Genomic DNA, 25,052 nt, shown 5'->3' with positions numbered 1-25,052 from the left:
GCCGCCCCCCCCCACCACACACACACTGTTAATTCAACACATAGCAGACGAAAGTTGAATCTCTTGCTGGGAGTATCCGTTCAAAAATGGTTTCTCCTGACCATTCAGTAATTACAAAGTTATGTTGAATTGAAAATTTGTCAATATTCGACATGTTAAAAAATCAGCAATTAAATGGGGTTTTGTATCTTAATGAAGAACGCCATACGTCACAGAGTGTGCTATGTGGGAAATACAAATAGTAGATTGTTGGAAACAAACACACTAAACAGACCGGTCCGGGATATTCAGCCATTACCCCCTCCCTTGTCAGTGGTTCGGATGGTACGAAAAAAAACAAGTTTATCAATAGTAGCTCATTAAAGATGCCCTGAAAATATATACAACTATATCGCCAAGAGGTTGGACAGGCGACCCTACCCCTTGTTACGTACAACCGGAGGGGATCACGTGGCTAAGTGGGTAAGACGCTGGCTCGCTAGCCTGGAGGTCGGGTGTTCGATCCCTGCATTGGCCGAGAAAGTTCATCCAGATTTTCCGGCGTGGTTCCCCCTTGTCAGTGATGCAGGACGGAGGGCCTGACAAGGACAGCTGTCTAGTCCTTCGGATGAGGCGAAAACCGAGGTCCCGTGTATACATTGGAATGCACGTAAAAGATCCCTTGGCAGTTGGAATTCGATATAAGAGTAGGCGATGATGCCGCGGCCCGAGCAAAATTTCCCTTATAACACACTGTGTGGCGTGTGCCCGTCTTGATTAGCCCAGTTCGGAGCAAAACAGTAGGACGTTAAACCCGAATTCATTTCATTTCACGGAAAACCGGGGAATCGAAACCTCGCCAGTTGACTCAGTGGCAAACCTTATGATAAACGCGCACATTATTTCGAATTCCAACAGTCTTGGTCCGGGTTTTGGTACCATCTGGACTACTAGACACTGATCCATGCTGCAGCACTAACAGGACCAGTGACAACAAGAACTAGGTAAACAAGGATAAGTCTGGTAGATTAAAATCGGTCAATGACATCATAGTCTGCTAATCCAAATATGACAACCCCATGCATTAGAAACGTGGTTAGCCGCCCTCCTGGGTGCCCATATAAGTACACTGTGTTGAAATCCAGGGTTGTGTCTGTGCCGCTGACCAAACCGACACAGGAAGCACCTGGTCAATTTCCCGGGGCTCAATACATGACTCATGCACGTATCCTGTTTATATAAGACGAGCGGGGATATCTTTCCCTTCAGACATCATTCGGAGGTCAGGGGAACATCATATCCAAAGTCTCTGGTTCGAGGCCGGGATAGAGACAATATGTAGTGTTTCAGCCGTTCGGAGAGAGAGAGAGAGAGAGAGAGAGAAATGGGGTTTAACGTCCACTCGACACAAACTAGGTCATTTCGGGACTAACATATGGTTTTGCAATCCGACGTACGATAATAACTAGATGGCGTTAATTTCCACTCCATGAACTTCTCGGTCAAGGCAAAGTTTTCAATCGATTTATCGGCAGATAAACACGAAATCAAGCAGAATATTCCTTGTGAGCACATTCTACGAACGCTACACAATCAACAATATACACAAAGGCTCGAAAAATGGTGAAAAATTCAATATATGAGACAAGAAACGTTTTCGTTTGCATACCTACGTAAATTCAGCTCCATACGCGTAACGTTTTTTCACTGACCGAACACTCATTACGGATTGACGTCACAAGTACACACGAATTGATGACGTTTTCGTCTTCGTATTCGTTTTCGTACCGGTGCGAAAGGTCCCTATTTAGTACAACAAAACACCAAAACTATCTGCATTATTATGTTTTTAATTCTCTGTTATTTTACACATGGACTGGTACCTACAATAGAAAGTGTGGAAATAATGGAATATCTTATAACAATAGCAGAAAATACCAATTATTGTGTTTAATAATGGGGAACCATCGATCATTTGTCTCGTCAAAGCAATATTCCATTCGGTCGTTATGGGACTAACATGGAAATTGTCATATCTAGGGTTTATGTGTACTCTGCGTACATTTGGTCGTATTATTCCAGTTATTCAATATACGCATGAACCTACCACAGTCAATACAAATGATCGATGGTTCCCCATTATTAAACACAGTAATTGGTATTTTCTGCTATTGAAAACTCTTTTTGACAAATTTTATGTTCATAATCAACGCGATAAACGCAGAGAGCGTGTCACGTGATATGAAATTTAAGTAAAATAAATAAAACACAACTTCAGAACAAATAAACCCCTAGGTTCCTACTCCAGAACGGGTTCCATCATAAAATCCCTGTAGAAGACTGATTTGTTTCAAATATGACGTGTAAAATTCTTCTTTCGTCAGCATGGTGCCACAAATAACCTACAAATAACAAGTGCCCTGGTTTCTGTACTTCAAAACACCTCCCTAGTTCCTTCGTTTGAATTTTGATTTTAAAGTAAATTAATTAATTTCACACAAAATGACCGATCTTTTCTTCGTCTTTGGTTACCTTTTGACAAGGAACTGAGGATGGGGCCATTGCGGCCATGTTGGAATTGTGACATCATAACGATGACGTGTCCGCTATGTATATTAGTTAGAACAAGTACCGCCGTGATGAATCAGATGAATTATTTGTATTAAAATAAAATGTGACTTACTCTTGGGATGATAGGTGTTAGTATCTTTCAACACTAAGGATCAACAGCCATGCGGTCAGATACAAATCGTTCGAACTCTGTCAAGTCATCAACGTTCTTTATCATATCCCGTTTCTTCCAACTTGTACCTGATGCACCACGACTACCTCCTCGACCACCACCCCGCCGCCGTTCTACATTATCCCATATTAAACCACCAATAGCAGCTACATGGAACATGAGTATAACCATGAAAATAGCAATAGTTATTTTCGTCATCTGTAAAGAAAATACAATTTAATGCTAATACTAAGTATATTTGAAAAATACTGTGCTACTAGCAGTGTCGGATTCAAATGTAGAGAGACCCTGTGCTATTCCATTTATGAGACCACCACAGAGTAAAAATACACAGAGTAGCGACTCGCATTACGGCCCATAGTCACACAGCGACGCGCAATGCATCTTGGGAATCTTCTGTAATAAACACTCACTGACAGTTCGCTCAACGACGTTACGATATCTATATCGATGAACTAAATCTCTTTAATTTCGTAGTTTTATAGTATTTTCGGTAACAAAACTACCGAGAATTATCACATACAATCATACGTTAGTTGTGTGTGTTTTTCGGGAATTTATAAAACATGATTCATATTTTTAAAACATGCATAGATAAAGCGTGGTACAGCCCGGTATGAAGCGAGAGACGGCATTTGTGACGATTTATGAATTGGCCTATAAGGCCGTAAACTATTGTCGATTTTAAAGAGTTTTTATTAACTTTAAAATTAATCCACCAAATACTTGTTGTTTCGATTCCTAGATTTGAAATGTAATTTTCATACACCTTAAAATGGACCATTTGAAAATGTCAAAGTGACACGCCCTTTTTTGGATAAGGCCTATTTTATTCAACATCAACACGATTTACCTTTGTCTTCTAGAGCTTATTACTGTGTGATTTTCTTATTTATGTTATTTTAATAAAGTAAGCTTTCATTAAAATATAAAAAAATAATTTAAGAATATTAAAATCGAATTTCAAATAGTCATATAACGTTTTCCAATAAACATATTTGAGCCGTTGGTTGTTTTCCAAGATAAAACACCTTTGGCCCCAACGTTGACTCACTGTGTGCTTTTATGATTTTTGTTCTATTAATTAATGTAGGCTTTCATTTTCAAACACAAATAAAATAATTAACGATAATTCTATTTGAAATAGGCCTATAAAATTTTTTAATAAACATTATTTGAGTTGATTGGTTTCTCTTTTTACAAACAAGTATAAACCAAAAACAACTTTAGAATAAATACTTTGCATATTGCTCTGGGCGTCATGTAATGTTTTGACGGACTTTATAGGCCCCCTAATACTTCGAAATTATCCATTTTACAGTACAACACAAGAATATATTAAATTATTATAAATCTGAAGTTTGCTCTAGATATCCATGACATTAGGTCTGATCTGTGTTCAGAGTTACTTTTATTTTTGTGATTTTTTTGTCAACTGATTATTTAGTAATAGAAAATTTAGTTTATACTGTGTACTTATGGAATTATCTGCCATGAAAACTGAAGTTTACCATACAGCATACTATTACTAGATAATGACAGATTTGAATTACTGAATGGTTTAAAATTAGTGACAGTGCGTCAGTAAATATTTTATTGGTCGGATTAAGGCCTATCAGTAAAATGGGAAATGTGATTTTGAATAGCATAACAGTATTAGGCTTTCTGTATTAAAAGCTTATTGCAATCGAAAATTGAGCAAAATAATATTTTTGTTATGAAATTTGGAAAGGTATATAACATACCATATACTTAACACTTAAATTGTTTACCACAAGTAATTGTAGACCTACATAGAATCACATTTTTTGATACACAAACTATAGAATGTAAAAAGAACATGTGCAACTACAGACTTAATGGGTAAAGCTTACGATTTAAAATTTGATCCTTTAAAAATCACAACTACATGTAATTAAACAACTACATGTAATTCTAAAATTACGAAAATACTAGATAGCATGCGATAAAGAATGCAAGGAATGAGTTGGTTTACATCGAAGCGCAACTACTTCTTGTCCCGCGAAAGCGCAACTACTAAAAAAGATCTACAATTTAAATTACCGGATATTAATACGTTTATTAGACCTATGACTATGACATGTCATGGATTCAAGTGGCGTGGTTTCGATTCCCCGCTTGTACGCGACAGGTGTAGGGTCGCCTGTCTAACCTCGTGGGTTTTCTTCGGGTCCTCCAGTCTCCTCTCACTCAGTCAATGCTAAAAAAAAAGACCCATCAATTGAATTATTGAAATAAAACTGAACCATGTTAGTCCCTAAATTACCTTGATTTGATTTAGCTTAGACAAGTTAGAGCGAGAGGTCATATTATCATAAGTTAGACGTATACCTATACTTCTAGGCCAACAGTACTCAGTACCTACTCTACATTGGAATATATCATAATATGCAATATAATGCCAATTAATCAATCAAATATGAAAACACCTTTCACGAAATATGTACTCTGACAAAGTAAAATTTTTGATGATATATACTGCTGTTAATATTATCTATAGTATTATAGTATTTTCTTCTGTTCAACTGCGAAGCGTCTTCTTTAGCCGACATGTTTAGTGACATTACAGAAAAAACCCAAGATGCAGTGCGCGGACCTACTTTGTATGCAAATGAAGCAGTCGCCACTCTGTATTTTTACTCTGTGAGACCACCATAATCCCAGACCACCATAATCCCCCACCCTCGCGACTAGATGAAGATGAAAGTGTGTTTTAAACAGTGTCAAAAATTGAACACCTTGGCCTAGATTTTGAAGTCTTAGATTTCAGATTACCAAGTCTTTAGGTAAATTCTACCAGTCATTCTCGCAGCGGATGATGTATTGTGTTTCTTCTAAAAAGACCACAAAATCATTTTAAGCAGACCCTCTACGGTCGCCGCAAACAATGTTGGAACCCTATTAGACCGATAATTTATTTCATTTATTTTGAAATAATAAGAATTCTCAATGGAATGGGGTTTAATATCCTACATGTCTGCACATTGGAATACGCCATTGGAATTCAATCGGTTTTAAAATAGGCCTGTCATTAAATATTTGCGGGAAACAAACTGATGGCGGGCTTATTGCAATACGTGAGTCCTGTAGCGCTAAACCGAAGCATCAAGACTTTAAACACTATAACATTATGGTAAAAAGTAGCAGGTCTACAACATTGTGACAAATTTCATCGATTAATGCTATTCGCTATGTAAAAAGCCTGCCGCCAGTTTGTTTTCCATGGATAGTAAACGTAATTTACAATTTCTACGTGCTGTTTGGACTTCTCATAAACTACCCCAGTTACTAAATGCTGTAGAATCGATTCTCTATACTATGGATGTTAAAGTGAAAGTATCTTACCTTAATTCTTCCAGTTTCCGTTGATATCTTCTATACCTTTTCCTTTGGTTTTGTGATACTTTTATACCTAAAACAATAAAGTGGCGTTAGGTACACCAGGCAATATTGCAACGTGAGGTGTTCAATTTATTTAAATTCACACTTAAACAATATTGCCGCTTAAAGGTATTAATTATGTTTTAATTACCTGAATAACATTCTGGGCAATATGCCAACTTTAAGATGACTAATAATATCAAATTTCTATGGTGGCTGATTGGTATCACGACATCACGACATTTTTAACCCGACACTACGACATTTTCACTAGACACCACGACATTAAGAATGTCGTAATGTCGCGTAAAAATGTCGTATTGTCGCGTAAAAATGTCGTGATGTCGGGTTGCGTGGTGTCGTGATGTCGGGTTGTCGACTTTATTTATCAATGTTGAAGCGCCCACGAGATCAATTCAGCCCTCACTATATCAGAGAGAAATGGGGTTTAACGTTCACTAGGTCATTTAGGACATCACGACATTTTTACGCGACAATACGACATTTTTACGCAACATTACGACATTCTTATGGTTAGCACGTGCGCGTTGTATCAGAAGTTCTGTCATTGAGTCAACTGACGTGGTTTCGATTCCCCGGTTGTACGTGATAAGGAGTAGGGCTATTAAAATGGGTTCGTCTGTCTGTCTGTCCGTCACACTTTTTGGGACACAATAACTCTCCTTCTAATTGAGATAGAATGTTCAAACTTGGTGTAGGTGTTTATTAGGTCAATGCCTTGATGGAGTTAGAAAATGAGCATTTTTTGCTTACGGTAAGCAGAGATAAGCAATTTGATTGGTCGATGCTGTGGAACACAATAACGTTAGTTCTAATTAAGTGAGAGGGATGAAACTTGGTGTATAGTTTCATTATATCAATACCTTGACTAAGTTCGATAATGAGCATGTTCTGCTAAGGGTAAGCAGAGCGATAACCAATTTGATTGGTCGAGACTTTAGAACACAATAACTCTCATTCTAATTGAGTTAGAATTATCACACTTGGTGTAGGTGTCTATTAGGCGAATGCCTTGATGGAGTTCGAACATGAGAGTTTTCTGCTTAGGGAAAGCATAGATAAGCACTTTTATTGGTTGATGCTTTGGGACACGATAACTTTAGTTCTAATTAAGTGAGAGTGAGGACACTTGGTGTGGTGTATAGCTTTATTACATAAATGCCTTGACTAAGTTCGATAATGAACGTTTTCTGCAGAGGGTAAGCAGAGCGATAAGCAATTTGATTGGTCGAGACTTTGGAACACTATAACTCTCCTTCTAATTGGGATAGAATGTTCAAACTTGGTGTAGACGTTCATTAGGTGCATGCCTTGATGGCGTACGATGATGAACATTGCCTGCTTACGATAAGCAGAGATAAGCAATCTGATTGGTTGATGCTTTGGGGCATGATAACTTTGGTTATAATGAAGTGAGAGCGATGAAACTTCCGAATATAGATTCATTATATCATTACCTTGACTAAGTTCGATGGTGCGAATTTTCTGCTTAGGCTAAGGAGCGATAAGCAATTTGATTGGTCAAGACTTTGGAACATAACAGCTCAGCTTTTAATTCAGGTAGAATGATTAAACTTGATGTAGATGTTTATTAGGTGAATTTCTTGACTGAGTTCAATGATTAACATTTCGAGCTAAAGCTAAGCAGAGCTAATCAGTTTCAATCTTCGATGTTTTGGGACAAAATAATTTGGTTCTATTTGATAGAGAGTGATGAACCTTAGTGTATAGTTTAATTGCTCGATACTTTTGAAAAAAATAAATGTGCGATTAATGAATATGTGTCATCTATTTATTTTGGGATTTCAGCGGGGGACATCAGCCTCACTGTTGGCTTGTTATATTTTACCTTTTGTTTTATGCATCATCTTTGCTTTATTTTTAGTATGTCACATCTGAAACGTATGGTAGAACACATTATAAAAATAAAGTTATTATTATGAACACTGTCAGATTTGTTTACCATGCCCCCCCCCCCCCCCAACTTAGAAATAACAAATATAGCAATGTTTCCGCAAACTAGTAAAAACTTGATTTTGTGTGACGTAATTAGCTATTGGTCGTGTTTCAATCATTCCCAATTGGAAGAGGATTCAGAGGATTAGTACGTTGGTACCTGGTTTTAACGTGGAATCGCATAATATGGTTTACAGGCACACCCGTCGCCGTCGTCCGAAGAGTCACATTTTCACCAAAATCGAATGTAATGTGTGAACTCTAATGTGTTCAAAAACTGAAAAAGACAAGAACACACTGGCTCAGTGAGTAAGACGTTGGATCATTAACCGTGTGTGATCCCGGTGTTGGTCGAGAAAGCTCATCCAGGTCACATGTACAGATTGACATGTACGTAAAAGATCCCTCCTGACAAAGTGATCTATACCTCTGAAGTTGACGTTTAAACTCTCTATAACTTCTGTTAAGGCACGATCTTATTAAACATCTAATGTATTCAATATGTTCTTTACAGGCTACACGTGATCCGTGTATAATTCGACAAACTTCAAAGAGAATGTATTAGTGGTCAGTTCATCATACCTTGACCTGACAATGACTCCCAAAGAAATATGCAGTGTAATTACAGACATCATAATTTGATAAATAAACAATGCCATATATGGCGATCACTCCTGTCCATCTTCCCTAATTGTTAGACGCTATATAAGCAGGCGTTTACTGAAAGCAAGCCAGACTTGGAATAGAGCTCCTCCCGATTTATGTCTATTTCATGTTCTCAATAAAGGTCTTATCAATTATGCTGATCTTCTGTTATCTGTAACAATGGACCATAGCGCTACTGTCCTGGCAACGTGTCATTCATAGCTCACTGTATGACGTATGCTCGTCGTCATTAGCTTAGTCTGAGCAGAACAGTAGGACGTTAAACCCCATTTTATTTCTATTCACAAGCTAAACCAGGAACAATAACCCCGCGGATTAAGCATAGTAATAACTGTCTCTGTTCCCGTGATGTAATACGTCTATTTATAGTAATTCTCCTTTTCGTCCAACTCACCCCCCTACCCCCGCCCCGCCCACGTTTTGCATGAGATTTTTGTTGACTTTTGGTCTATAATAGAAGAAGAATGTTTGAATCTCCATTTTGTAACAGGTGTCGGGGAATATTTATGATTTTTGCTGGCGGAAGGACCGGTCAATAAACGGACAGAAATTATGGTGACCGCCTATTAAAATGACGTCCCTGCCTATAGATTCCTTCTATCAGATGATTGTGTGACTTGCTGGACTCTTTGTGGTTAAAAATATTATAGATCGTCGGAATGTTCAAACAAAATATTATAGATCAGGAAATGTCGTAAATTTAACATGGGAAAACTGGTCTGGGTTCTTCTAACTTGTTTCCGGTCTCATTGATCTAACGCAACAGACCACGATTCATTCCCAACTGGGAACTAACAATTTACAAGCTAATTAATCCGGCTATGCCAACAGCAAGAGAAAACGTTCGGATCATCCAAGATCCGGTTCCAACAGAACAAAATATTGATATATATGTGTGTGAAGGGGGGGGGGGGCTCCCAGTGCCACCAGGTAATTTTGGGCTGTGTGGAACATGCTAGAGTCAATTTGTAGTATTTCTGACCCACTGTATATTGGGCTGTGTCGAACATGCTAAGAGTCAATTTGTAGCCTATGCTACCCACGGTATATGTTTGACACTGGTTAATAAGCATTATGATTATAATCTTGAAAACCACATTGTACCCGCATGACACTTTGCCATTTGTGAGGGGGCGCAAAAACTCTAAACCATGACGCAAAGCTCATCAATTTTACTTAGCCCCTATCCAAGATAGGGCCAGACACCAAGTTTCAGTAAATCGGTAGGAAACTGTTCACACTATATCAAATAACAAACTGGAAAGCATTTTAACAATCTGTATGATCTCCAGTGCATGTGCTATAACACTAAACCTGTCCCCGCCCCGCCCACCATAGCCCCTTTTACAGTTCAGAAAAATTTGACGAAAACAACAAATCTTGATTGTTCGTTCATTTAGAACACTAGCCAACAACATTCATACAAATTAGAAATCTGGGGGTTGGATAGCGTGTGCGCGTTGTATCATAAGGTATGTCATTGAGTCAACTGCCATGGTGTCGATTCCCCGGTTGTACGTGACAAGGAGTAGGGTCGCCTGTCCAACCTCGTGGGTTTTCTCCGGGTCCTACGCTTTACTCCCACTGCTAAAGACCCCCTATGCGCAAGCGAATTATTGAAATAAAATTGAAGCATATGTTAGTCTCGAAATGACCTAGTTTGTGTCGAGTGGATGTTAAACTCTCTCTCTCTCTCTCCTTCCCCAAACTATTGGGGCGGGGAGCTGAATACAAAAACTCATTATATAAAATGAAATGAAATGAAATGGGGTTTAACGTCCTACTGTTCTGCTCCTAACCTGGGCTAATGAAGACGGACTCATTATATAAGCAGTTATAGTAAATGTAGAAGGATCACGGTTGCTAAGTGGGTAGGGCACTGGCTCACTCTCTCTCTCCCCCCTCTCTCTCTCTCTCTCTCTCTCTCACACACACACAAATTAGATATCGTTGGCAACATAAAACAATTTCCGTTCGTTCCTTCAGGGAAGGAATAGATATGTCTAGCAGCTGGAAACCGACGTAATTATTAAAGTGTTTTACCAAATAAACAAAACCTGAAAAATGATATCGAAATGTTTTTAATCCATGAATTTCACATCTGTGATAAAATTACTTTTCATACCTTTTCTGGGAATTGTTGAATATTGTCACCCAACGGCATACACAGTGTCCATTACAAATGGTGTTTTGTCAACTGGATCAACATTGAATTAAGAAACATGTTACCTAACTGTAATACAATATCATTTGGGATCTAAATTTTATTATTGTATTTTGAATTCATATTTTAAATTATATTTTTCATTTGTAACTCATTTTGGACATGTGACAGATTAATTGTAAAATGTAATCTGCATCAGGTGTGTGAGGATTATTTCATAGTATTATGTAAGATATAATGGGTTACCCAAACAATGTATAGCCGGCTTGTCTTAGACAAGTATATTATGATATAAGGTTTAGGTAACAAGCATCTAGAGATAAGATGTGTGAATCTTAATAATTACTTTTCATTGTTCTGATTACTAATGGTATTAACTATGGCGTGCCTTAACCGATATAAAAAGCCTAGTTTACAAGCAGGCAAAATAAAGTACAAAGGAGGGACAAGAGAGACCCGTAGAGGCTGAGAGGTCTCCCGGACCTCGGGAGAGGGTCTGCCCTCGACACCGGGCAGAGGGGTCCTGTGAGGCCGAGGGGAAGCAGCTATAGCTAGACGTAACTTTACCCAACCAAATGATGTTATTATGTACCTGTAAATATGTTATCCAGTATTAAAATATATTTTTAATAAATAAGAGTTATGTATTCTATCACATAACGCTTTTAATAAATAAGAGTTATGTATTCTATCACATAACGCCCGTGAATCATTTCACTATCAGTGAGAAATTAATCCAACGTTTTAGTATAAAGGTATGATCTATTGTACATATGTCATAATCAGAATTGATATTACATACAGCTATCTGTAATAGTCGATATTACAACCAGCTTTAAGGTAAGAACTTATTGTAATACTTTCACATATTATATTACAACCATAGCTATTTGTGTTCCATTGAATCGTGGTTTAAATTTCTTGCTTGTACATGACATGGTAGAGTCGTCTTTTCCGACTTATTAAAATAAAATTAAACCATATGTTAGTTGGGAATCGAAGCCACGGTGGCTCAGTGAGTATGGGGCTGGCTCATTAACTAGGTAGTCATGGGTTCGCCATGCCGAAAGTCCCCTGTCCAGTCTGGTTTCTACGACACGTGATGCAACACGAGGGTCTGCACATAATGCCTCCGTCAGACCGGGGTGGCATCTTTACTACGCTACTGCGACCGTACGGTGACCACAAAATACACAAGGTCGCCGGCAAACGTGAACACAACGCGAGAAAGTGTCTAGAAAAATTACAAACTTGAGAAATGTCGCGTTCTTATACCCCCATCAGACCAGGGTGGCGTCCTTACTGCGCTGCTGCGACCGTACGGCGACCAGAAAATGTACAAGCTAGGTCGCCGGCAAACGTCAACACAACACAACACAACACGAGACAATGTCCAAAAAAATTACAGACTTGAAAAAAGTCGCATTCTCATAGCTTTCCACATCAGATCTCAGAACCTTGGCGTTTGTTTTGAACATGCTCAAAACAAACGCCGTGACTTGGCGATCATGGAGACCACAACACGATGTATGTCCGTCTTCATTAGCCCATTTGGTGGTGACAAGTCGAACGTTAAACCCCATTTCGTTTCATTTTATTATGGTAAACCTTATAGAAAAATGGTTGGTCACTAAATTTGCTGCTAAATGCTGACCCTTTAATATACAGGTCAAACCATGTTCCTGAAGCAACGACTGCGGGTTTACAACATCTGGACATTGCTAGATTACTTCACAATTCCCGAACTTATAGCTACGTTATCTACAGATTATCACAGGTTGGCATTTTAGCTTGAAAGCGCAAGACTTCGTATACGCGACGATCGATGAATCTGATAGGCTCACAAGCTGGGCTTGTACCCAATTGAAATTAGTGCCGAAATATACAAGGTATTACCTGAAGACCTTGATAAAATGTACGTAGTTAAAGCGAGATCAAGCCTTCTATTGAAGATGATATTAAAACTACCGAGCAAAGTTTCGAGTAATGACGTAGATGCTTAGGCTAAAACTGTACGACAAATCGCATTCTTAACTGAACTGATTATTTCACAGTCAACCCTTGCTTACGATTTGACTTCAGGAGTTATCCTCACCCATACTGTCTTTAGACAATTAGACAATTCATGGATTTGTTAATTTTAGTGTCCTCCAAATTAAATTTTACTTAGTATTTTGGTATACAGTTATATTTCCAGAGAATATATCTCATAAACCGTACAAGATATTTCTTGAAACTTTGTACACCTTGTGTATAGTTATCATTAGAAATTTACCGAATTTATCAATTTGTGTGTTTCTATGGAAACACATCTGCCTTATTTTTTGGTGTGCAATTATTAAAGGGATAATGACACTCTTGCTGGCTTGACAGCTCCAGAAAATAAATAATAGCCTTATTCTAAGTATTAGATGTTTAATTGTCCTACCTGTTGTGTAAATTATCCATTAAATCCTATTTTACTTGTCCAGAGGGTTCGAAAATATTTTAAAACCCAAGTCACAGTTGAAAAGGTTTACGTTAGGCTTTTCAAATCATTTAGTTGAATTTTTCCAATTTTTTAAATTAGGTGTGTTAAGATAAAATTTGTATCATCAATTAATTGGAATATTGTAAAATAGTACAATTTGTTGACCAGAATAAAGATTGGGGCATATTATTCAGTTACAACAAGAGTGGTATTGAGCCTTTAATCCTGGGCGCATCTCTCAAACCATTCAAGATATCGCTGTGAAAATTTATGGAATTTGGTTTTTATTTATACAAAAATAATTGAGAATATAACTTTTGAGTCTGGTGGTAATTTGATAGTGAACAAACGGTGTTGAGAGTTTGTAATTTATGCCTACTATAACTAGCTATCGTGGGATATCCTTGTTATTTCAAAACATTTCCAATAAGTGAGAAATGTCGATGATACGAGTTCCTTATTATTGTTAATTTTGTGAAGTTTTATCTCATGACGTCATCTGCCAGACTATCGCCACCAGGAAACGCCATCCGGAGACAGCCAGCCGCACTATTGCGTCCTTCATGTAAATGATTATTTTGTTTTTCGTTATAAATGGAGTTTGCAGGCGCGGATCCAGGATATTTTGCATGGGGGGTCTAGGTTGGATAATTGCTTAACTAATTGCGGTGGGCGTAGCCCACCGCCGCGAGTGCCGAAGGCGCTAAACGTTGTAACGGCGGGTCGGGGGGCCCTCCCCCATAAAAATTTGGTAAATTAGATTCAATTTGGTGCATTCTGACGTATTTCCGGAAGGTAAATTCCAAAATTACAGGTCTAAAAATCGCCAATAAAATCGCATAAAATGTCCTTAAAATGTTGATGGGGAATGCTCCCTTCAGAGGTGAGGAACAAAATATCTTCAGATACCATATTATGGTTGTTCTTAACAAGCTTTATTAGCAGTATCAATTTACTATTAGAGTCGGGGCGGATTGGGGCCGGGAACCGGCCCGGGCCCCCCTGTCGGAGCGGCCCCTTTTACTGTCCGCGGAGCCCGGACGGGGTGTCCGGGGGCTCTCCCCGTGGAAAATTTAGAAAAATGAACCCCAAATATGCGATTTGGTGGCATATCTGGTTTTAATCTCTGTCAAATAATATATCTCATAAATCGATTAATTTAGACCAAAACCCCGACCTGCAAGTAATTTACAACCATCAACCTGTGAAATTATCATATCTTCATAATATTAATTAACGTATTATCATTGTATCGTCAAGAGTCAAGATAATTCAACTGGTTAACAAATGGGAGTAGTTGAGAAAATTTTGTCCATTTGATTAACCAGTTAGAAATATTGAATAAATAGGAATATTTTCATTGGAAAATGTCCCATTTTTGTTGCTGGGAGCGCTAGTTGATTCCTCCTGTGATGAAAGGCCACGAGACACATTGTACAGGGTGACGAAAGTGAAATTCATGAAGTCTATTATTATACCAGCCCATTCCAGACTCCAGTGATGGCGTGGCGGCCTGTTATAGCCACCGGCCACATACAACATGATCATCCTCGCTCCATGGCCGGTCCAATACCCCCCCCCCCATATAATGTTCAGCAGAAAAAGTTTTTTTTTTAGACGAATTGGACAAAATTATTTCTTTTCATTTTTTGTCCGACCGGCCCTTCGGGCGATCGCCCGACCGCCCAATCCGCCTCTGATTAGAGTAACCAGTCCATTTAAGTATAGGAAAGTTGGTCGGGGTTTTCCAGAGCACAAACTTTCAGCGCATAAAAATAAATAATATAGCTTGCAATAGTTGCTTGGTGTACGAGAAAAAGGAGAAACGAAAGGAGAAACGAAAGGAAAGGAATTCGACGGTTAGGACCCTTCACAATTAGGCTAATTAAATAAATTACGTCTCACGCAGCAATTGTTTTAAATGCGCGTATAAAAAAAGTCTTACGAATGACGACCTGTCGGAAGTATTTTACCTTGCCAGAGCTGTATGTGACTATTTGTTTTTGCCCACAATGGAATGAAAGTCATGACTCAACTCAATGTATACAAACTCGCTATTTTCGGGTCAGATTCAGGCTTTTAGATTTAAGTTTCTCGGACCCTTAAAATTTTCAAGTCTGAGCAGGGGGGAGGGGGTCCGGACCCCCTGGACCCCCCCCCCCTCTGGATCCGCGCCTGGCTTGAATCATTACAGGTGGGGTACTGTGGCTCCCGGATCCATTCACTTGATTTGATATTTTGTTGTTTTGTTGTTTATTTATTCTTTAAATGGCATTTAGTAATTGGAACATAATCAAATAACACACTATTTATGGATAACAATTACTGTGGTTTATTTCACAGCGACGTTTCAACAAGATTTCACAAGTCGTTATCAAGCATATAACACAAATAAATAACATGAAAACAAAATAGCTATATATATATACACGAGCAGTGCGAACCCTCCAATGGGATGCAAAATCAGCAAGCATGAGCAACTGTCCCAAGCCGTTAAATAAACAATGTACATATATGGTTATAAACTGTAATTGGTATAGATAAGTGCAGGAATGAAGCCAAAGGATCAAACAATTATTAGCAGGTATAATGAGTCACGAGCAACTGGTCCTGACTGTAAAAGCATATTAAATAAATATATATATATATATATATATATATATATATATATATATATATACAGTAATTAGTTATAGATGAAAGTAATAATAAAAGATGAAAGGACAAGTATTATGGGGGGTGAAACTGAAGCCATAAGCAGTTAATCCTAACAGTGAAGGCAATATGCAGTAAAGCAAATTGTAATTGATTTGAGGAGATGTACAAAGTTAAAAGCAATACAAATATTAAAGTTTGAGGATAGTTCAGAGACGATGTAAACTACATTTTAATGATGCGATCATGGGGGGTCTAGGTTGGATAATTGCTTAACTAATTGCGGTGGGCGTAGCCCACCGCCGCGAGTGCCGAAGGCGCTAAACGTTGTAACGGCGGGTCGGGGGGCCCTCCCCCATAAAAATTTGGTAAATTAGATTCAATTTGGTGCATTCTGACGTATTTCCGGAAGGTAAATTCCAAAATTACAGGTCTAAAAATCGCCAATAAAATCGCATAAAATGTCCTTAAAATGTTGATGGGGAATGCTCCCTTCAGAGGTGAGGAACAAAATATCTTCAGATACCATATTATGGTTGTTCTTAACAAGCTTTATTAGCAGTATCAATTTACTATTAGAGTCGGGGCGGATTGGGGCCGGGAACCGGCCCGGGCCCCCCTGTCGGAGCGGCCCCTTTTACTGTCCGCGGAGCCCGGACGGGGTGTCCGGGGGCTCTCCCCGTGGAAAATTTAGAAAAATGAACCCCAAATATGCGATTTGGTGGCATATCTGGTTTTAATCTCTGTCAAATAATATATCTCATAAATCGATTAATTTAGACCAAAACCCCGACCTGCAAGTAATTTACAACCATCAACCTGTGAAATTATCATATCTTCATAATATTAATTAACGTATTATCATTGTATCGTCAAGAGTCAAGATAATTCAACTGGTTAACAAATGGGAGTAGTTGAGAAAATTTTGTCCATTTGATTAACCAGATGACTTGGTAAACACACCCTTTTGGGGAGATGGGTTTGGTGGGGGTTATCTTACCATTTGCTTTTATTAAATCCTTGGTTGTCTTGCCTTTGAGATATGTGGTTTCTATCTGCGCTTCTTGTTTTAATAATCTAATTTGGTGGGAGATGTTTCCGTGGAAGGGTATAAACACTCGTATATACATTCCAAGAGCGTATGATCGCATCATTAAAATGTAGTTTACATCGTCTCTGAACTATCCTTTAATTTTAATATTTGTATTGCTTTTAACTTTGTACATCTCCTCAAATCAATTACAATTTGCTTTACTGCATATTGCCTTCACTGTTAGGATTAACTGCTTATGGCTTCAGTTTCACCCCCCCATAATACTTGTCCTTTCATCTTTTATTATTACTTTCATCTATAACTAATTACTGTATATATATATAGATTTATTTAATATGTTTTTACAGTCAGGACCAGTTGCTCGTGACTCATTATACCTGCTAATAATTGTTTGATCATTTGGCTTCATTCCTGCACTTATCTATACCAATTACAGTTTATAACCATCTATGTACATTGTTTATTTAACGGCTTGGAACAGTTGCTCATGCTTGCTGATTTTGCATCCCATTGGAGGGTTCGCACTGCTCGTGTATATATATATAGCTATTTTTTTTCATGTTATTTATTTGTGTTGTATGCTTGATAACGACTTGTGAAATCTTGTTGAAACGTCGCAGTGAAATAAACAACAGTAATTGTTATCCATAAATAGTGTGTTATTTGATTGTTGTTTATTTCTTGCAATGTCTGTGTAGTTTATCTTGGGGTTTAACGAAAGAAACAATGATTTAAACTAAACATTGTTTTTATTTTGAAATTTATCTTTGTAATGACATGACCTTATACAGCAATAAAGTTCTTGTTGTAACATCCGATACAACTTCTAATTTGAGGAGAAATAAAATGGGTTTAACGTCCTAATGTTCTGCTCCGTACAGTGTGCTATGAGGGAAATTTTGCCCGGACAGCGGCACTACGGCCTACTGTTATAGAGAATTCCAACTGTCAAAGGATCTTGTACGTGCATGCCAATGTGTACGAGGGACCTCGATTTTTCGTCCTCTGTCCTGCATCACTGACAAGGAGGAACCACGCCGGAAATTCTGGATGAACTTTCTCGGCCAATGCAGGGATCGAACACCCGACCTCCAGACTAGCGAGCCAGCGTCTTACCCACTTAGCCAGCGTGATCCCCAATTTGAGAAGATGATGTACAAAGCACATTATTGTTAACAGTTTTGATGGAAAACAATCACTAGGTTTATTCTAAAATCACGACGCTTCAACAATGTGCTTGATAATGATAACAGGAAACGCATTTAGAATAAAATTAGTGATTGTTTCCCATAAAACTGTATCCTGTTAATGTGTTTCCTAATCGCTAAATGCCACTCAAAGATCACATTATTGTTGTATTTCAATTTTTGTTTTTAAGATGATGAAGACTTGTGTTCAACTGCTATTGGTGGTAATGATACTAGGATGTCATGTCGCAAGAGGCTGGAAGAAAAGAGATGTAACAGGGATTTTGGATGAAAATGAAAGATTTGCTAGTCCCCCATTTTTCCCACCCCCTACATTCCCTAGTCCTCCTACATATCCTGGTTTTCCAGATCCTATTTGGGCGAAGAGGCATGGGAATGATTTGAATCTGTTGGATAATGATGAAGAGTATGAGAGATCTGCTGTTGATGAGCTTGAACCTTAAATTCATATTAGCAAGCCATATTAAACATTATGCAAGAACTAAATCTGTCTATTGTAGGTCTTTCTTTAGGCCTGAAATGTTATATAAACTATTAATTAGACATTAATTAACCTATCCAGACCATAATCAACTCTCGATATCATCTTATCTGTCCGATTTTCATTGGATTGGAATCCGATCTGCTGTTCAACATTCGTTGATGATTAAACGGAAAATTGGATGATCGAGACTTTGTTAATTATCGTGACAGCGTTAACAATGACAATCGAGGCTACAATGTTTTTAAAAAAAGGTTTTCTCGGCTTAGCGTGAAGCAATTTAACTGAAATTTTCAGAATATTCCCTTTCCATCAGTATAGTAAGAACTGCCAGCTCTTTATCTAATCTTCCATAATGTATCTTTAAATAAAATAAAACTATAAAACTGTTGTCTGGAGTATGATGGTAACTATAGAGTTAGAACAATTGTCGTTGTGCCTAATTCATCAGGTTTACAGAAGTATTTAAAGTTCTCCCTTTCCAAACTTTCAAAATGTTTCCTTGCAAATTTATTGCAACAGTCGACACATTCCAACCAATATCCCAAATTTTTAAAAGATCTAATGTTGTGTTGTGTCACCTTAGAGTTCCTTTAGGAACGGTCTCAGATCGGACGCTGTCCTTTGACCGTTTCTATTCAACAGTCGACACATTCCAACCAATATCGACAATTTTAGAAGGTCTAAAGTTGGGTGGAGGATCACGTGGCTAAGTGGGTAAGACGCTGGCTCGCTAGCCTGGAGGTTTGGTGATCGATTCCTGCATTGGCCGAGAAAGTTCATTCAGATTTTCCGGCGTGGTTTCCATGCTTGTCAGTGATGCAGGATGGAGGGCCTGACAAGGACAGCTTTCTAGTTGTTCGGATGGGACGAAAAACCGAGGTCCCGTGTACACATTGGCGTGCACGTAAAAGATCCCTTGGCAGTTGGAATTCGATATAAGAGTAGGCGATAGTGCCGCTGCCCGGGCAAAATTTCCCTCATAGCACACTGTGTGGCGTATGCCCGATCTTCATTAGCCCAGTTTAGGAGCAGAACAGTAGGACGTTAAACCCCATTTCATTTCATTTTCATTTATTTCGCCTAAAGTTGGGTTGTGTCACCTTTTAGTTCCTTTAGGAAATGTCTCAGATCGGACGCTGTCTTGTGACCGTTTCTTTTCAATATGGAATTAACGCTTTACCCCAATCTCTGTTTTAAGGCAGGGGTGGGGGTGGGGTGGATGGCCGAATGACAGACCGTATGATACAGCGCGTACGTGCTAACTTCGGCCATCCCCCCCCCCCCATTAATGAAATGAAATGGAGTTTTAACATAATTATTTCCTGCATTAACCGGGTTAATTTGACCCCAACAGTGGCGATATAGTTTTATTTATTGTCAGGGCATCTTTAATGAGCTACTATTGGTGAACTTCGTTTTTTTTCGTACCATTCGAACGACTAGGCCCACCGTCCACCACCACTGACAAGGAAAGGGGTAAGGCTGAAAATCCCGAACCGGTCTGCTTAGTGTGTTTGTTTTCAACAATCTACTATTTGTATTTCCCACATAGCACACTCTGTGACGTATGGCGTTCTTTATTAGGATACAAAACTCCATTTCATTGCTGATTGTTTAACACGCCGAATATTGACAAAATGAAATGGGGTTTAACGTCCTACTGTTCTGCTCCGAACTGGGCTAATGAAGACGGGCATACGCCATACAGTGTGCTATTTGGAAATTTTGCCTGGACAGTGACACTACGGCCTACTCTTATATCAAATTACAACTGTCAAGGGATCTTTTACGTGCAGGCCAATGTGTACACGGGACCTCGGATTTTCGTCCCATCCGAACGACTAGACAACTGTCCTTGTCAGGCCGAATATTGACAAACTTTCAATTCAACATAAAATAACTTTGTAGTTGCTGAATGGTCAGGAGAAACCTTACATCTCAAAGACCTTGACAAAAAAATGAGCTGGCCTTTAGCCGTTCTGAACAGATGGGAATGATACGTGGTATGTTGCGTTATATAAATGAGACCGGTAACAAGTCAGCGGTACTCAGACCAGGCACCGAGTTCACAAAGCATTCTCAGACTCAAGTTAAGAATTTACTCAACTTTCAATCACTGATCATGAGAAATATCTTTGACCCAGAAACACAAAACTTTACACATAGTTTCTTATTGATGTGTTTAATGCATTTATACAACATAGGTTTTATAAAGGGATATATTTGAGTTAAAATAAGGCAAGCAATTTTGATTAAATTCTTAACTTAAGTCTGAGAATGCTTTGTTAACTCGGGGTCTGTTCTCCCATGTCCAATTTATGACATTTCCTGATCTATAATATTTATAACCACAAAGTGTCCAGCATGTCACACAATCATCTGGGGAGATGCTAATTGTAGGCCGGGTGGGGAGGTTCGGGTATTTCCGGAGTCCAAAATGGCCGCCTTATATAAATGAGTATTTTGGGGAGTACTAACCCGAACCTAACCCTAACCCTTTTAAGAGAGGTAAAAGGTAAATTGGATCCAAGTTAAGTCTTCTAAAAAGGATTAAGGTTAGTCCTAATATTCCCCAAAATTCTCATTTATATAAAGCGGCCATTTTGGTATCCGGAAACACCCGAACCTCCCCAATCGGCCTACAATTAGCATTTCCCAATCATCTGCTAAAAATATTGATGATGCATGGTCAAAGGAATCTAAAGACGGGGACGTCATTTTAATAGGCGGTTGACATAATTCCTGTCCGTAATTACCAGGGGCCTGTTTCACGAAATTTTAACTAAGATAAAATCCAAATTTTAGTAATTTGATTGGATAATATTAGATTGATTTTGGTGCTTAGCCAATCAAAATTGAAGTATCTACTAAAATTTGGATTTTATCTTTAGTTAAAATTTCGTGAAAGAGGGCCCTGGTCCTTACGCCCCCAAATCATAAAAAATCAATCAACACCTAGCATAAAATGGACATTCAAACATTATTCTTCGTAATTAGATTAGGCCAATTAAAAGTCAACGAAGTAGTCATGCAAAATGAAAATGAAAATGAAATGAAATGGGGTTTAACGCCCTACTGTTCTGCTCCGACTGGGCTAATGAAGACGGGCCGTGTGCTTTGAGGGAAATTTAGCCCGGACAGCGGTGCTACAACCTACTCTTATATCGAATTCCAATTGCCAAGGGATCTTTTACGTGCACCTCGGTGATTCGTCCCATCCGAACGACTAGACATCTGTCCTTGTCAGACCCTCCTTCCTGCACCGGAAAATCATGCCAAAAGTGTGAATAAGGAGAAAACGATAACTGCTATAAATAGACGTATTACATTACATCAGAGAACCAGTAACAAAAAGAACGAACAACAGAAATGAAGATGAAATCAACAACCATACCGGACAAGAAGAAAAAATGGAAGGGAAAATGGACCATGCCCTACCCTCACCAACAAGGAAGAGGTGCACCGCCCTGCCATTCAACCGGACAAATCGACCAGACCGACACAAATGACTTGTATAAATATATATGTACATGTTTTATTGTCTAAATGTTTGTCCACATTCGTGTCTGTTCTGTCAGATGTTCGAGTTGTGCTGTACAATGTATGTCTGTCTGTAAAATGTGTATGTCTCTATTCGCAAAAATTTCCAGCACTTGTTATATATACTAAACAGCAAAAACCCCCCAAAAAAACAAAAAAATCGTCAGGTACGATTTCAAAATCAGAGAGGCGCTTTAAGCAAATCATTCTAGAAAACGACTTACTAAATGGATCAAAGCAATTTTTATACGCCCACATTTTCATGTGGACGTATATTGTCCGTCGCCCCTGTCCGTCCGTCAACAATTTGTTTGTGGGCACACTACATGTCACAATTTTTATCCGATTTTGACGACTTAAAATATAGGTCTATCTCCAAAAGATCTCAGGGTTCCTTTCGATATCGGTATGCATCGGACCATAACTTCATGGATTATGGCCCCTGATTGTACGAAAAATCACGCTTTTAGCTTGTGGGCACGCTAGGGGGCAGAATGTTCACCCGATTTTGCTGAAACATGAAATGCATGTTTATTTACCGCTGGCCGGGCAAAATTTCCCTCATAGAACACAGCATAGCGTATACCCGTCTTCGTTAGCCCAGTCGGAGCAGAACAGTAGAACGTTAAACCCCATTTCATTTACTTCTAATTATAGCACCCCCCCACACACACCCACACACACCCACACACACACTTTGGGTCTAGAATTGAAGACGAAATGAATTTCCATTTTTCTGTCAGGTTTTGATGAAAAGTCATAATTTGAGGCAAACAGACATGACGTCACAGACTACAGATTCCTTGATCAACCCCCTACAATGTTTTTATCAGACGACTGTGACATGTTGGGTTCATTTTTCATTTTGGATATAAAGACTGGTTTATAAGCCAAGAAATATTATGGTTTTAACCTCGAAGTCAAAGGGGGGGGGGGGGGAATTACTGGTCTGATTCCAGATACTTGCAGAGTAAGGCACGCAATTAGATTTATCTCCCTTGTACTTGTGAAGCATGACATGGAGATTGATGCGCATGGTAATGCGCACTGAGCATTCGGTTAGATCTATTTCATAAGGCCAGCTTCAAATTTGGTCAAAGGTCACGAGATGTAAACAGGGCTAGCGCTAATCTCAACCCTAACCCTGAACCTAACGCTTACCCTTACCTATAATCTCGCCAACAATCACGTGCCCTTAACTAATTTGCATCTCGGCGTCCGTGACGAACTCTTCAGTTGGCCTTAAGAAATAGGTCTAGCGCTCATCCTCAAATTATACCGTCTTGAAGAGTTATAAAACGAAACGAAAAAGAATCTGTGTTTTAATCTGATCGTAGAGGTTGCCGCATGGAGAAATCAAATGAGGTTTAACGTCCTACTTTTCTGAACCGACTGGGTTAATGACGACGGGCATACGCTAAACAGTGTGCTATGAGGGGGGCTGACCTGACAAAGGGAAACCGCGACTAAAATCCAGAGGAAATTGCACGGCCAAGACCGGCAGACACCATGGTAAACGAGCCTGTGTTTTACCCATCCAGTGTCTGGCACTCCCGCTGCATGGAGATCTGGGTCCGTATTCAAAGGTTTTCTAAAAGTTAAGTAAATTTTTCCACTTAACTGACCGTATTACCACAAATGAATTTAACTTTATTATATGACACTCGGCGACATTGTCTTTGTTTCAATCTGAATCCCCGAACTTTTAAAATCGTCATTACGGTACTGCTACTACAGCATTAAAATAAATCATTATAATCTCACTTAACTTTAAGGTACCTCCCATAGGTCACTTAAAGTTAAGTGGATATTTCTCACTTAAACTGGCCTTTGAATACCACTTAAAGAATATCACTTAAAAGTTAAAATGGAAAATTTGATACTTAACAGTGCCTTTGAATACCACTTGCCCTTAACTTACAGGAAGTTACGTATATTTAAGTGAAAGCTAGTAGTTAAGTGACTATCTTAGACTTAAGATATCCTTTGAATACGGACCCTGTTCGTTCAATCTGATCTGCAGTAAATACCTCTTGGTCGCTGTAAAATATTCGCGTTCGAGTAATTCGTATAGTTAACAAAATCATTTAGCGCTTTCGAATTTCCGATCGCTTTTCTAATGACATTTACTACGACATTTTGTTATTGTCTTGTTTTCTTAACATTCGTGTGAATCAAACACAAACTGTGATTCTAATTATAAATCTGTCCCGCCTTCCCTAGAGCACATTACTAATCATACTATTGGCAAATAGGGGCAGAATAAAAACAAATTGATATGACCCAGTTTTGTATTAATTCGTTTATCTATAAAATAATATATACAGGGGGGGGGGGGGGAAATGGGGTTTAACGTCCCCTCGACAGAAACTAGGTCATTTCGTGACTAACATATGGTTCAATTTTATTTCAATAATTCGTTTCCGCGTAGGGGTCGAGTGGACGTTAACCTCCGCCCCACCCCCTCTCTCTCTCTCTTAGTACTCTTTGCTTTAGAGAGCTGCTTTTTAACATTTGAGACTGGTGGCACAATCTTTTCCTTCTAAAGGGGGTTCTCTATCTTTCTTTCTTTTCTGATGTTATTGGCAATCATTAACAATACGGTTGCCAAAGTCTTAGAGCAATTACACCCGAAATGACCCCCCCCCCGTATCTCTCTCTCTCTCTCTCTCCTCTCCCTCTCTCTCTCTCTCTCTCTCCTCTCTGCCTC

The 25,052-nt window shown here is 38.7% G+C and overlaps 2 long non-coding RNA genes across 2 annotated transcripts; one reads left to right on the top strand and one right to left on the bottom strand.

Moving 5' to 3' along the window:
- Positions 1-1,813: 1,813 nt before the first annotated feature.
- LOC126819737 (uncharacterized) lies at positions 1,814-6,219 on the bottom strand. The gene is made up of 3 exons (XR_007679725.1): positions 6,089-6,219; positions 2,663-2,920; positions 1,814-1,862 (listed from the first exon to the last, which is right to left on the bottom strand). It is a non-coding gene; the product is annotated as an uncharacterized LOC126819737 (long non-coding RNA).
- Positions 6,220-11,642: 5,423 nt separating this feature from the next.
- Positions 11,643-19,189, top strand: LOC126819738 (uncharacterized). Its single transcript, XR_007679726.1, has 2 exons — positions 11,643-11,771; positions 18,489-19,189. It is a non-coding gene; the product is annotated as an uncharacterized LOC126819738 (long non-coding RNA).
- Positions 19,190-25,052: the final 5,863 nt, after the last annotated feature.

Source organism: Patella vulgata, chromosome 4, assembly GCF_932274485.2.
Source record: "Patella vulgata chromosome 4, xgPatVulg1.2, whole genome shotgun sequence".
Taxonomy (NCBI): domain Eukaryota; kingdom Metazoa; phylum Mollusca; class Gastropoda; family Patellidae; genus Patella; species Patella vulgata.
Note: the sequence above shows the minus strand (reverse complement) of the source record. Positions and strands in the feature narration are given on the sequence as shown.